Raw genomic sequence first — 16,104 nt, forward strand, 5'->3', positions numbered from 1 at the left:
GTCGGGGCCCGTGTAACTGGCATTCTGGGCAGGAGGCACAATATCGTCGGACCGCTGCATATATTCCAGGCCAAAAAAACCTCTGTAGAATTCGGTCCAGGGTTTTATCTACCCCTAGATGTCCCCCGAACAAATGGCTGTGAGCTAGCTCCATCACGCCCCTCTGATGTTTCTGTGGTACTAGGAGCTGTTCCACGACTTGCTCTTGGATACGGACAACACGGTACAGCAGATCCTTCTTGATCATATAATACGGCCCTGGGCCCTTGGCTCTCCCTTCCACAGGGACCCCATTCACCTCCACGACTTCTTTGCGAATGTTCTGGTATACTGGATCATTGGCCTGATCCTGTCCAAAATTCTCTAGTGAAGTTCCAAGTTGCCCCAACTCAGAGGGTTCTATCTCCCCCTCCCCTTCAAGGGAGGTCCCTGGGGAACTGGGCCCGGCTACTGGCTCCCCAACCTCCTGCCTAGTCCCCTCGTCCGTTGGGCCAACTCTCTCCCCTACGAGTATAGGCTTCTGATTCTGGGCCAAGATGCTCGTTCCCCTCCTCTTATCTGCCCTCCTTTCTCGCCGAGTCTTCCTGGTTTTCCCAGGGGGCGAGAATAAGTCCTGGGCAAATTCTTGGAAGGCTGGGGGGTTGCTAACTACTGAGGCCACCCCATTACTCTCTGGGGTGTTATCTTCTTCTGACTCCTCTCCAGGAAGTAGACTGCCAAACCCTGGGAAGTCTTGTCCTATGAGGACTGGGTAGGGGAGTTTCGGGACCACCCCCGCCATCACCTTTGTGGGGTTTCCTTGGACCTCTATCTTCACTCGGATGGTCGGATAGTAATTTACATCCCCGTGGACACAGGATATCCCTGTGCGCTTGGCCCGGGATAGTTGATCATACCCGACCAGCTTTCCCGAGACCAGCGTGACTGCACTTCCTGAGTCTACTAACGCGGTGGTCTTTATACCGTTCATTTTAACTTGCCTAGTATATCTATGAGGGACCATTGCTACTCCCACTAGGCTTATCAGGTCACATGACTCTTCTAGATTTCCCAGGTCGCATTGCATGGGCTCCTCTAGGTTTGGGCATTGGGCAGCTATATGCCCTATCTCCCCACATGCATAGCATCGGTACCCTCCTCGGGGCAGCCCCTTAATTTTTGGGCTGTGGGGCCTTACCCCCCGAGTCTTTCTCTCCCAGTCCCCAGGTCCCTCCGAGTACTTTGGCTGCTCTTCGTCCTCCTTCTTCCCTGCCATAGTTCGGCCTGGAGCTATGGCAACTCGGGCCCTTGGTGCGTAGCCTTGCCTCCTATCCTGGCGCCTCGCTTCCCCAGTGGTCCGAGAGAGTTTCTGTGCTGCTAGACGTCTCTCTACAAGGGCAACTATCTCATCATAGGAGGAGGGATCATTTTGACTGACCCATCCTCGTATGTCCGGCGGTAGCCCTCTCATGTACCTGTCCACAACTATGGTTTCCACGACTTCCTCCGGCCGGCGGGTCTCGGGGCACAGCCACTTCCGGGCCAGATGGATCAGGTCAAACAGCTGGGACCTCGGGGCTTTGTTGGCTCGGTATTTCCACTCATGGAACCTCTGCGCCCTTATAGCTGTCGTCACGCCAGACCTTGCCAGGATCTCCGCCTTTAGCTGGGAGTAATCGGAAGCTGCTTCTGTTGCCATATCAAAATACGCTTTCTGTGCCTCCCCACACAGAAAAGGTGCCAGGATACTGGCCCACTGGTCTTGGGGCCAGGCCTCCCGCCGGGCCGTCCTCTCAAACGCAAGGAGATACGCCTCCACGTCATCATCCACTGTCATCTTCTGTAAGTAGCGGCTGGCGTGCAGGGGCCGAGTCCCATGGGGGCCGTGTGTGAGGGTGGTCAGGGCCTTTAGCTGGTTCACAACCTCATGCAAGGTGGCTCGATCCTGAGCCGCCTGGCTCATCAGGAGTTGATTTGTCTCATGCTGCATTCGTACCGCCTCCTGCTGGGCAGCCATCTGCACCCTGGTAGCTTCTTGCTGGGCTGCAGTGGCCTGCACCAATGCCTTCACTACATCTTCCATTTTTTTTTTTCTCTTTTTTTTTTTTTTTTTTTTTTTGGGGTGCTTTTACCCTGCCCCGAGACGGTTTGCCGCAAAGTCTCACTCACATCCCACCCCTGACACCACGTGTGGCAAAGTCCCGTCTCAGTCTCCCCAGCCTCTGCTGTTTTTAGCTCTGGTGAGACCGGCTAGGGTAATGCAGTCCCCCTTAGGACTCAGGGGAAGTCTGTTCCCTGTCTTCTCACCAGTCTTAATTAAAGTATTTTTTTACCCTGCCTTGTAGGAGAGCATCCTGCCGCTCTGCCTGGGGAGGCTTGCTGCTTCAACACTCCTGGTAGCCAGGCTCCTTCTCTCTCTCTGCTTCCCCCCCCCCCTTTTCCTCCTTCCTCCCAGGAAGGGGTTTAAAAAGGGCTCAGGCAGCTCCAGGTTGGAACCAGCTGATCCTAATTACCCTCAGGTAGCTCCCCTCAGCTAATTTGCTACCTTGGTAACCCTTTCTCAGCTGAACCTGCTTGACCTGTAGTTGCCTCTCAGTTGATAAGGAGGAGGGCCTTTTAATCCTCTGGGACTGACTCCCCCCCCCCCCCCCCCCCGGCAACTGTCTGTCCTGAGTTTATCACAATAGTAATGCCCTTCCTTTGCCAGCAGCTGGCTGTGAGTCCCTTGTTCCACTACTTTTCCATTATGAATCACTGCTATGACATCAGCGTTCTGGACGGTCGTCAAGCGGTGAGCAATAATAATGCAGGTTCAACCCTTCCTGGCATCGTCCAAGGCTTTCTGGACAATCTGCAGACAGATGCAGTGAAAAACTTGCTATTACTTGGAGAATCTTCCCTTTCATAGGTAACACCTTTGCCTTTATAGTTCACATTATCACTTGGGTGTTCCTCACTGGGGTTTAGGAGTCAGTCCTTCCCATGCATGAAGGAGGCCTCAAACACAAGGGCCTGATATTACAACCTTTATTTGTGTGAGTAATTCCACTGAAGTCACTGAGACTACTCTCATGAACAAAGGCTAGCAGAATGAGGTCCATAAGGATATAGTTTGGACCAACACAACTAATTTGCAGGGGTGTAATGAATTGTTTGTGATAGTGGCTGCTTACCAAATGTGTGTATTATATTTGATACTGCATGCTGTCTGTTTCCAACTACACGCCAAATTTAGAGAAACTAACAACCTCTGTCCTCCTGCCATATGCCCTTGTCCAGGTGTTTGTCAGTTAGACATGCCCAGTACTTAGATCAGTTTGGAGAAAGCAGACCAGCCACATACATAGATATGACTAAAACTTGCACGTTCATTGATAGTACCAGCAATGCCAGACACTTCTTGTTAGCCATAAAAATCCAAAATTCAGGATCCTGACATCTGGCTCACAATTGGATGGTGGTTTGCATGGTGGCATTTTTCACTTCTACTGCGGCCCCATCCAAATGAACAGTTCCCTATGGAGTCTCCCCCCTCTCCTGGAGATGGTGGATGGAGTGAGGAAGTTCAGCCAGCTGAGCAGCAGAGGATAGCTTAATTACTCTCTCTTCCCTGCACAACATCTCCTGAGAGGTAGGAGGTGTTGCTGAAGCCTTTTTTCCAAGCCAGCTGCTCCTGCATGTCATCTCTTACCCTCTGAATGCAGATGGATCAAAGGACTGGGAAGCGGACAGAGGCTTCTTCATTGTTCCATTCTGTCCTGACAGCCAGCAGTTCTATTGGCAGAGTGGATCCCTCTCGGTTTCTGTAGCAACACCTGTTCCCCCAGAGAGAGCAGGAAATAGTGCAGAAAGAGACCCACTTTGCTGCTAGTGCTGCTGGCTGAAGGAAAGAGGAAGGAGCTGGTGACTTTCCTTACAAGGCCTCCTCTAGTAGATCACAGTCTACTGTTTGAAGACACCTGTCTCAAACTCAAAGTGGCTAATTATGAATGGGATTTTCCAAAGTGCTCAGCACTGGCCTAACTGTGAATCCATTAAAAAAGTCCCACTGACTTCATAACGGACTTTGAAGGAACTTAGGCAGGCCAAAAATGAGGAGTTCTGAAAATCCCACTTTGTCTCCAGCCCCAAGTGTTGCTGACTACCATCAGCTCCCAATTTAGACACCAGGAATTGAAGGCACTCTACACCTTGCAAAAGCAGGCTGTAGACAGAGTGAGCTAAGGATTGTTCTGTGGAACTTTCAAAATTGTATTGTACATGGAGCGCCAGTGTTCTTGCAGTGAAGCGTTCGAACCCCGTAATTTTGTGTGTATTACAAATGGTAGAATGCATATTACTAACCTTTTCACTTTCCGTGTCAAGAGCAGATGTGGCTTCATCCAGAAGCAGAACTGCTGGCTTACGAACTAGAGCACGAGCAATTGCTATTCTTTGTTTCTGACCTCCAGAAAGTTGTGCTCCTTTGTCACCCACTTGGGTATTATACTTCTGTATAAGTATATATTCATTGTGAAGGAAAGTTAGAAACAGAAAGTTATAGTTTTAAAGCAGATAATGTACTATATTAAGCATTTCCACCATGAAAGAAAAAATAATAATGTAATTGTTTTTAATAAAAAATAAGATGTTATAAGATTTTATTAAATGTTTGAATCAAAATGCATTTTTATAGCTACACGTATTGATAACTGCTCTGTAATGAAAATTCATTTCAGCATTAGAAAAAGATTAACTCCCAAGTGATGCAACCACTGATGTGTCTAGTCAAAAACACCTTACTTAAACATATAGATTTCAAGAGACTTTTATAATTTCAAGGCCCTAGAGACCCACACTCAAGACGTGATCCTTTATTTCTTACACATCCAAAACTTTCCCAAGGTGGGCCCCCCATCCCAGGGCAGACGCATATGTGACCAGGGTCAAGGTGGGTTGAGGGGGGTGGAACAGGACCCTGGCACCCACCATGCGAGGATCCAGGCACCATCGGAGGGAGTCGAGTGTGCGCATCGGGACCATGAGGACCATTTCCAGGCTGTCATGTCCTGGTTGATAGTCAGAGGCCAGCCACGTCTGTAGAGGCCTCAGCCTCAGCCTGGCATGTTGTACCACGTAGGTACCGGATGTCATGTGACCCAGCAACCTGAGGCACTGTCTTGCTGTGGTGGTGGGAAATTTGCAGAGGCTGGTAATTATGCTTGCCATAGCCAAGCGCCGTGCCTCCTGAAAGAAAGCCCTTGTCTGGTTTGTGTCCAGGAGTGTACCTATAAACTCTATTGTTTGAGTAGGGGAGAGGACAGATTTGCTGACGTTCAGCATGATGCCCAGGCGAGTGAACGTGTCCGTGTCCATTTGTACCTGAGACTGGACATGTTGATGACACTTACCCCATATAAGCCAGTCATCGAGGTATGGGAAGACATGCACGTGGTGACGGTGAAGGAAGGCTGCCATGACCGCCATGCACTTGGTAAAGACACGAGGGGCTGTGCACATGCCAAATGGAAGGACCATGAACTGATAGTGCATGTTGTTCACCATGAAGTGGAGGAAATGTCTGTGACGGAATAATCTAAATATGAAAGTACGTGTCTTTCATATCAAGGGTGACATACCAGTCTCCCGGATCCAGCGAGGGAATGATAGTGGCTAAGGAGACCATATGGAACTTCAGGTTGATGATGTGCTTGTTGAGATCCCTGAGGTCCAGAATGGGCCATAGGCCTCCTTTTTCCTTGGGGGCAAGGAAATAACGGGAGAAGAAACCCATGCCCCTGAGCTCCTGAGGCACTTCCTCCACTGCCCCTAGGGCAAGGAGGGATTGTACCTGCTGGACGAGGAGTTGCTCGTGAGAAGGATCCCTGAAGAGGGACGGGGAAGGAGGGTGGGAGGGCGGGATGGAACAGAAATGGATAGAATCTCCCATCTGCACCGTGCGCCGGACCCAATGGTCCAAGGTAATATGGGACCAGGCATGGTAGAAATGGGATAGACGGTTCAGGAACGGGTAATAGTCCAGAATGAGAGCTGGTAGTCCCTCCTCAGGCGCACCTTCAAAACGGGCGCTTAGGGCCTGAGGGAGGCTTAGACTGTCCTCGACCCTGTCCAGAGGGGGTGCGAGATGGTCTATGTTGGGAGTATCTGTTTCTCCGATGAGAAAAGTCCTGCCTAGGTCTAGGCGGGAAGGCGCACTGCTGGGTGGTCTGGTGTTTAAATGGCTTTCATTGGTTAGCCGGGGTATGCATACCTAAAGATTTGATAGTGTTTCTCGTATCCTTTAAGGTATGGAAGCAGGAATCAAACAAGCCCTGACCAAAGGGGAGATCTTGGATGGTGCTTTGGACCTGAGGATTGCAGTCGCATGACAATGCCAGAAGCCAGAGTGCGCGCAGCTGCTTCCGCAGCATCGAGGGGACCCTGGAGGGAGGTCCAGGCAACCAATTTACCTTCCTCAGCAATGGCCCCGAGTTCCGTACGAGCCTCCGCTGGGAGAAAAACACTTAACACTAACTATTAACAATTAACTAACAACGATTGTGATAAGCTAGGAATTAGTGGAGCACTTGAGAAACCAAGAGACCACTGTTCCAACAACCATCACGGGCGGTAAGAAGGAACTGAAGGGGGGGTCGGGCCGGCAGGGTCTTATAGAGAACGCCATATCGGCGCCACTCCAGAGGGCTCCCCAGATGGCCCGACGGGTAGCTGCTACGGAAAAAGTTTCTGACTTCCGTGGACGCGGTGCACACACACACCTAACTGGAATTGATATGAGCAATTACTCAAAGAAGAACATAAAGGTTAAAATGTACTTGAAACATTTTACCTTTCAGATAAGACTAAAACTGGAGAAAGTTTCAGCAAAAAAAGGAAAAAGAATTGGCAAAGTTTATGAGGAAATGAAAATAAAGGTTTAGAATCAAACGTGTCCTTTATAGTTGTTATATAACATTACTGTGGTAGAGGAGAACAGGAAAACTGGAGCTCAGATTTTGCCTTTGAATTAGCTAATTATGACTGCGTCTGTGTTAATACATATTGCAAGTTACATTTTTAAACATCAGCTTCCTATTTTCCTCTTTGAGAATTGTATCCACAAGAAAATGAGCTTTTTTTAAAAAAACAAAAAGCATATTGTTTTGCATTAATGGGAGTTGCTTAGATAGGTCACAGTGAATATTTACCCCACACAGAGAATGGAAAGACACTTTCATTTACCTCTGGGAGATTTTCTATGAAGATGTGAATATTTGCTGCTTTAGCTGCCTCTTCAACTTCCTCCTGACTGACAACCCGACTGTTGTCTCCGTACTGGATATTTTCAGCAATGCTGCAGTCAAACAAAATAGGCTCCTGGGACACAATACCCAATCTGGACCTTAACCATTGCAAATGCAAAGACTTGGTATCTAACCCATCTGCAAACTAGAAACAGAAAAAGGGAAAAATCACTCCCTGCAGAACACTTGAGGAGGAGTATTACATACAATGTAAATGTGAAACACGAATCTGTAAAAATCCTCTGACCTGTGTTAGAGTTACAGTAAAGTAAAGTGGTCAGTGAACCACTTCTGATCAAATAATACATGACCAGATCTTTCATCCAAAATTGAACTGAACCAAAACTCTGAAAATTCAAAAGAAGCTCAGATAACCTTTTCCTCTCAGAAATATTTTTTTTGTGGACGTCTGCTCTGCTAGCTTCCGTAATAGATGTGGAATTGCCAATCTATAACGAGTTGTGCCCACAGAATTTCCATCTTTACTGATGATGGCAGGGACCAGAGATGTCATGAGAAAGTCTGTTCATGAGCTTCTTAGACTGAGACGGTTGAAGAGCTCCAATAAGAATCCACCTTTTGGGGCATTTATTCAAACATCCTTTGACTCACCATCTCTAGGCTATTATTCTTGGAGCTCCCATCATCATTAAAAGGACATGCATCAAAAGTCTCATCAAGTGATGAATTAGACCTCAGATTGTGTCATGTTAACATGACTACAGGACTAGTGACAAGGGTTACATTATGGGAAGTATATTCTAATGCCCCCTCTAATATATCAAGTAAATCAACAAAGAGAAGCAATCTAGTGATCTACAGCCTGGATGGGGAGTCAGAAGATCCAAAGTTCTACTCCTGGCTCTACCTTAAGTAAGTCTCAAGTCTTCTCTGCAGTACCCGGTCCTGTAACAACACCTATACACCTCAAAGGGGTGTTTTGCGGATGATTAAATGTTTATAAAATACTTTGAAGAACAGTTCTATAAGCTCTAAGTGATAACAGCTTTATAAATCACTTCTTACCACTTGTCCTGCCATAGGGTCATAAAATCTCTCCAGCAGCTGAATGGATGTGCTTTTGCCACAACCACTGCTCCCCACCAAGGCTAGGGTCTGTCCTTTATTAACCTTCACACTGAGTCCTTGCAAAACTTGAGCTTCTGGTCTTGTAGGGTATACTAAATGGATGTCCCTGAATTCAATGTTGCCAGCAAACTGACTCTGGAAATGGTAGAAAATATAAATGTATGACAGAAGACCTGTCTATCTTGTACAGAAGCATCAAACACAACTCACTATGGTCATTTAAACAAAGGCGTTGACAAGTCAGTTGGAAATGGTATGGTATTGTCAAACCCAGAGCATTTTTGTCAGTTTATTATTGCTTAAATATGCAGTGACATTGGATTGGTATCTTGTGTACAGGATCTCCTTCTGTAGTGGTTCTTTTCTTCATCTCTCTCTCTCATTTATATCATTCCTTTTCAGCCTGGTTCACAAGGACTAGCATTACTTTAGGTAAGTAAACAACCCTAATACCTCTCTTTTATGTCATCCTTGCATATAATCCAGACACTATCATTGTGTGTGGAAAACATAGTTCCTGCCCCTGGAAGTTCACTCTCTAAATAGTGTAAGTTCAACACACAGTACACAGGATGAACATAGTACAAGGTGAACATCAGATCTCAGATTGGGTTAAACATTTTTACTTTTGTGGATTATTCACAGTTTTCAAGGACAACTATGTTTTAAGTGTAGGTTTGAATAGGGAAAGGGTAGCTGATTGGCTCTTTCATGTAGGAAGGGAGCTCCGTGTATAAGAGGTAGCAAGGAGGAAGACTTGAAGACAAGGGTGAGTGAAGGAGATATTAGGAGAGACTGTGGGAGCCTCCTCTGATGCCTGGGGGACGGGACAGCTCCAGGACCATAATACCAGCACTGTGAGTACAATGGACTCTTACAGCACCTAGAGAACTGGACTTCCAAGGTTTAAACTCTTTGGGCCAAATCTTAGCTTCACTGAAGTCAAAGGCAGCTGCTTCACTGGCATCAGGATTTGGCCCAGAGTGGTTTCACTTTCTATTAACGTCTTTATCCGCAAGAAGATATTTCCCCGGGAGCATTAGCAGTCTGGGCATGTGGAGCTGATTCTGGAAAGTAGTCAAGCACATGTGTGACTTAAAGTTGTGCACATGACTTACTGGCATGCTTACAGTATGTGCCTGAGTCCTTTTCTGAACTGAGGCCACTATCCAAAAGCTAGAATTCTAAAGCAATTTCAAGTTTCTGAAAGGCTGGTTCTGCTTGTAAAAGCATTTATGGAAAGCACCAAGAGACAATATGAAATGTGTTCAGTTTACAAATACAGAGATGAGTTTCTAACTGTCAACACTGGACTTTGAGAGACAAGCTGGGTTCTTTCCATCTCATGTATAATCACCAGGAACAAAAGGTTCTGCAGGCCAAATTATGTCCTCATTAATACTTGTGGAACCCCTTTGACTTGAATGAGGTTACTCAAATGTTGTGTGCAGTGTTGTTACAGCTGCATCGGTCCCAGGATATTAGAGAGTCAACGTGGGTGAAGTAATATCTTTTATTGGACCAACTTCTGTTGGTGAGAGAGAGAAGCTTTCGCGCTTATACAGAACTGAAGAAGAGCTCTGTGTAAGCTCGACAGCTTGTCTCTCTCACCAACAGAATTTGGACCAATGAAAGATAGTAACTCACGTACCTTGACTCTCTGTTACACAGATGTAACTGACTGGAACTTAGCAAACAAGTCTGCTGATGATGCACAAGAAGGAATAGAATCTAACTCACTCTCCGCCACAGCTGCATAGTTTACAGGAGTAAAAAGCAGTGAAAACATACTTGTATTGCTAAAGAAAGCAGTTTAACTCTGGGCTTGTCTTCACTACCAGGGAGATCAACACTGCTGTAATTGATTCATAAGAACATAAGAACATAAGAACATAAGAAAGGCCGTACCGGGTCAGACCAAAGGTCCATCTAGCCCAGTATCTGTCTACCGACAGTGGCCAATGCCAGGTGCCCCTGAGGGAGTGAACCTAAAAGGCAACGATCAAGTGATCTCTCTCCTGCCATCCATCTCCATCCTCTGACGAACAGAGGCTAGGGACACCATTCTTACCCATCCTGGCTAATAGCCATTTATGGACTTAGCCACCATGAATTTATCCAGTCCCCTTTTAAACATTGTTATAGTCCTAGCCTTCACAACCTCCTCAGGTAAGGAGTTCCACAAGTTGACTGTGCGCTGCGTGAAGAAGAACTTCCTTTTATTTGTTTTAAACCTGCTGCCTATTAATTTCATTTGGTGACCCCTAGTTCTTGTATTATGGGAATAAGTAAATAACTTTTCCTTATCCACTTTCTCAACATCACTCATGATTTTATATACCTCTATCATGTCCCCCCTTAGTCTTCTCTTTTCCAAACTGAAGAGTCCTAGCCTCTTTAATCTTTCCTCATATGGGACCCTCTCTAAACCCCTAATCATTTTAGTTGCTCTTTTCTGAACCTTTTCTAGTGCTAGAATATCTTTTTTGAGGTGAGGAGACCACATCTGTACACAGTATTCGAGATGTGGGCGTACCATGGATTTATATAAGGGCAATAATATATTCTCAGTCTTATTCTCTATCCCCTTTTTAATGATTCCTAACATCCTGTTTGCTTTTTTGACCGCCTCTGCACACTGCGTGGACATCTTCAGAGAACTATCCACGATAACTCCAAGATCTTTTTCCTGACTCGTTGTAGCTAAATTAGCCCCCATCATGTTGTATGTATAGTTGGGGTTATTTTTTCCAATGTGCATTACTTTACATTTATCCACATTAAATTTCATTTGCCATTTTGTTGCCCAATCACTTAGTTTTGTGAGATCTTTTTGAAGTTCTTCACAATCTGCTTTGGTCTTAACTATCTTGAGTAGTTTAGTATCATCTGCAAACTTTGCCACCTCACTGTTTACCCCTTTCTCCAGATCATTTATGAATAAATTGAATAGGATTGGTCCTAGGACTGACCCTTGGGGAACACCACTAGTTACCCCTCTCCATTCTGAGAATTTACCATTAATTCCTACCCTTTGTTCCCTGTCCATTAACCAGTTCTCAATCCATGAAAGGACCTTTCCTTTTATCCCATGACAGCTTAATTTACGTAAGAGCCTTTGGTGAGGGACCTTGTCAAAGGCTTTCTGGAAATCTAAGTACACTATGTCCACCGGATCCCCCTTGTCCACATGTTTGTTGACCCCTTCAAAGAACTCTAATAGATTAGTAAGACACGATTTCCCTTTACAGAAACCATGTTGACTATTGCTCAAGAGTTTATGTTTTTCTATGTGTCTGACAATTTTATTCTTTACTATTGTTTCAACTAATTTGCCCGGTACCGACGTTAGACTTACCGGTCTGTAATTGCCGGGATCACCCCTAGAGCCCTTTTTAAATATTGGCGTTACATTAGCTAACTTCCAGTCATTGGGTACCGAAGCCGATTTAAAGGACAGGTTACAAACCTTAGTTAATAGTTCCGCAACTTCACATTTGAGTTCTTTCAGAACTCTTGGGTGAATGCCATCTGGTCCCGGTGACTTGTTAATGTTGAGTTTATCAATTAATTCCAAAACCTCCTCTAGTGACACTTCAATCTGTGACAGTTCCTCAGATTTGTCACCTACAAAAGCCAGCTCAGGTTTGGGAATCTCCCTAACATCCTCAGCCGTGAAGACTGAAGCAAAGAATCCATTTAGTTTCTCCGCAATGACTTTATCATCTTTAAGCGCTCCTTTTGAATTTTGATCATCAAGGGGCCCCACTGGTTGTTTAGCAGGCTTCCTGCTTCTGATGTACTTAAAAAACATTCAGCAGGTGTCGATAGCAGAGTGCTCTCTGATCGACTCTGGTACTCCACCGGAACGAGAACAGTAAGGTTAGTCGATGGGAGAGCATCTCCATCAGTGCAGCACAGTGAAGACACCACGGTAAGTTGACCTAAGCTACATCAAACCAAGTTACATTATTCACATAGCTGCAGTAGCGCAACTTTGGTTGACTTTCCCCGGTAGTGTAGACAAGGCCTCAGAATACACCCAACGGACAGAACAGGTGAATGAAATGTCATTCTTCCAGTCATTTTTCAGAACAGAAACGCTCTTAAAAGTATTCTGTTGATTTCTCAAGCAAAAAGGTGTTAAACGGCACTGGGCAAATATAAAATTACTTAGTTATTGCTGTTAAAAATTACCCTACCTGTCTGGTCCTGTCTTTTGTGACATTGCAAAAGGCAATTTAACAAGATTAATACAATTAAGGACAATACAGTACCACCAGGTTTGTCAGTTTCAAGGACTTTCTGAATGGCCTTACCAGTTTTGTACCCTCTTCACTATAGCTGTCAATTAAGGGTTTCCAATCCAAAAGCTGAAAGATTCGTTGGGCAGAAACTTTAGCTTTGCCGAAATCTGGTGCCGAAGAAGTGGATTTCCCAACATTTATAGCACCAAATACAACTGAAAAAAAGGCTCTGAAAACCAAACACAAAACATCTTTCAGTTCATCTAAAGAGACTTTTTATTATTGTTCAGAAATTACAAATATTGTTTTCCTTATTTAAAACAAACAGACTTAACACTATCTATAAATCTGAGAACTGTGACTTTTTAGAACTTTATGGTTTAGAAAAATTACACACAAAGGATTAGAAACAGAGGTTTACAACTATCAATATTTTTATGGGTGACTAATGGAATGTAATTTCTCCCCGCAGAAGCATTTCACAAAGCCCGTTGTCTGCAATGAAGTGTCAGCAGCAAACGTTTCTCCATAAGGAATAAACTGAGCCAGGCTCCATACATGCCGACACACCTGTGTCAAGCTTCCTCTCCCAGAAATAACCCTTCTGCCTGAATTGAACTCCTGACCAGATTCTAAACTGCTGGACTTCTTGCACTATTGCCTCAGTAACTAGACTATACACAATTAGCATGTGTAGAAATCACTGCCTTTGGACTGATGTGTACTCACATAAATACATTTTCAAAGTTTGTATAACAATTAGCAATGAGCCATCCCCCGAATCTGAAGATTGTTGCCTCAAGAAAGTAGGTTGCACATTGGGCTATTCCATAGGTAAGTCCATATAGGGGGGCATTTGTTAGAGAGTCCCTGATAAAAGAAAAGATTTATGTTAAAGGAAAAAATTGTCATGAAATGCCACGAGCAGAGACTGGTTGGGAGAAGGTCAGGCCTTTGGCTTAGGGGTGGCAAACCCTATACCTCACTCACTCAAATAATAAATAATAATAATTAATAAAGCTGTATGCTAGGGCCTCCATGAAGGTGCCTCTGGAGAGAACTTATGGCAAATGAGATCCCTTCATCCCAACTAGCTGTTTGTTGGATAGGACCTTATGGTAAAATTACCTTTTATACGCAAAACATTTTAACACTTGCATGCTGGTTTCCAGAATAAATGTTTATGGATGGCCAAAGCAATCGGACACAAAGCAAATTGATAATTTGAATAAGTCTCTTATGATCTTTGAATGCTTGAATTTTTGGAGAATTTGGATAAATGTAGTGGTCACCATAGAAAAGTCAATGTCTACAACACAGCATAACTGAAGCACTGCAGATATTGCCTATTCTGAGTACAAGAGTGGGAAAAGTAACAACTCAGAGCCCACTTTACACTGGTAACTTATAAATGGTGACCAATGTTGTTGTGTGGGATGGTAAAACTGGATCACCTTACTTATGTGCAGACCTTGCTGTGATAAAGAATCTGGTCCTAGTTCTGACAAAATGATTTTTCAACAGAAAATGCAATTTCTGCACATTTGAAATTTTCCATTGGGAAAAAAGTAACAAAATATTTTATTCTGGGTTGGTTTGACCTGAACTGAAATATTTCTGCTTTGCACCCACAGCCATGGGACCCTGATAATGCATTATGCCACTCAGTCAGAGGGGAGACCACACTGCATCATGGGAGATGTAATCCAACCAGGGAGCCCGGCCCATAAGAGAGGCAATGTTCCAAAACAGGGAAATGCAGTTTGATGTTGAACTAGATAGAAACAAAACATTTCAGATCAGTTAAACAAAAGAAAAATTAAATATTTCAATTATTTGGGAATACAAAAATATTTTGTTTGGAGGAAAAAAATGCAAAAATGGAATGATTTGCCATTTCTACATTGAAATTTTTCTAAAAAACTTTTTCTGTGAAAAAATGTGATATATTTTCACATTTTATCCCACTTCAGAGTAAAACAGAGGTTGAAATATTAGAATTTCCCACAGAAAAGAAATTCAGATTTTCACTCATCTCTAGTGCTCATATATTTTTAAAATGTTTTCCAAAATAGTTTCACTATAAATCATAATATTGTATTATGTGACCTGCCAGGACTAGAGACAAGGGCTAAAGCTGGAAATCCCATTTCTCCAATGAAATATAGATTTTTTTTTCTCATACTGATGATGGTTTATCGAATATTGAATCATAAAACTGTCATTGGCAGCGGACTGTCATTTTTCAATCCCTGCTTTTACTTAAAACATACTTAAGGGGAAAGAAACAAAATGGATGGTAGATCATTTCATTTAAATAAAATGGAGATTAGGAAAATGTCGGACATATTTGGATATTAGAAATTAGCCCCTGCAGTGGTTAGCTTGTAGAGTGTGACTGAAAAGGCCAAAGGGAAAAAAGAAATATACCTTATTTCAAGACCGGCAAGTCCTTACTTGTAATACAAGTCATAATACACGGTGACGTTATGTAGTATAAAGTCTTTGCCACTTGAATTATGAAACTCATTCTGCTGCAGTACTTGTGAAGAAGTAAACATCCCATATTCATGTTAATAAAAACTTTATACCAGGTCATTACATTCTCTCTCACACACAAATATTACATCGCACACAATAGAATCTAAGAACATATTTTAAAGAAACTGAGTAAATACATTTTACTCTGCCAAAATCTTTTCAAATCATGTATGTGTTTAATATTTTCAGTCTGCAAATGAATGTAATATGAATAAATCTGGTGTTGTTTTAAATTAAGAAAATATTTATTCATTGCTTTTAAAAAACAGAATTGTTTGAGAGCAAATTCTACCTGTATGGACCATTCAAACTTGCATTATATCTCTCATAGAATGCATCTTCACTACTTAATGAAGCCACAGTTCTTATATTTTCAACCACTTCCGTTGAAATCTAAATGGGGAGACAAGACAAATATGAAATATTCTCTTATGTCTGAGTCTACTCCCACCACTATGTAGTTAGCACATCTCTAGCACTTTTCATCTTTCGCTCTCCAAGTGTTTTTCTTTTAAAAAAAAGGAGATTAAGTATCATTCTCAGGGAAACTGAGGCACAACTATTAAATTATTTGCCTAAGGTCACACAGTGGTTTACTACTACACCAACATGGCTGCTATGTGATTCCTAAGTACTCCTCCCCCACCTGTAAATTTTGTTGTACAGCAGCATTAGCTGGCACTATAGAAGCCATTAAAAGGTAAGAAGTTGCTCCTTGCTCTGAGTACACATATCCCAGGAAGCTGATAGGCAGTCCTACCTTGTGTACCCCTCCTCCAAAGCAGGCCCTTCCCACACACACTTTGGCCAGCACTTCCACTGGGCTGAAGTGTATCTTAACTTCTCATTTTCTGGATTTCAGATGTTTAAATGTGCATGATCTTTAGCCCCCCCAGATCCTGGCTTCTCTGGGGGGGCAAGGTGAGAGGCTCAGACACTCCAAGAAGAGCAGGGTCCCTAGATCC

General features: G+C 43.8%; 1 pseudogene; it reads right to left on the minus strand.

Moving 5' to 3' along the window:
• LOC123363990 overlaps positions 1-16,104 on the minus strand; it is a 184,822-nt pseudogene that overhangs the window by 108,594 nt on the left and 60,124 nt on the right.

This window comes from Mauremys mutica, chromosome 2 (assembly GCF_020497125.1).
Source record: "Mauremys mutica isolate MM-2020 ecotype Southern chromosome 2, ASM2049712v1, whole genome shotgun sequence".
NCBI classification, from domain to species: Eukaryota; Metazoa; Chordata; order Testudines; family Geoemydidae; genus Mauremys; species Mauremys mutica.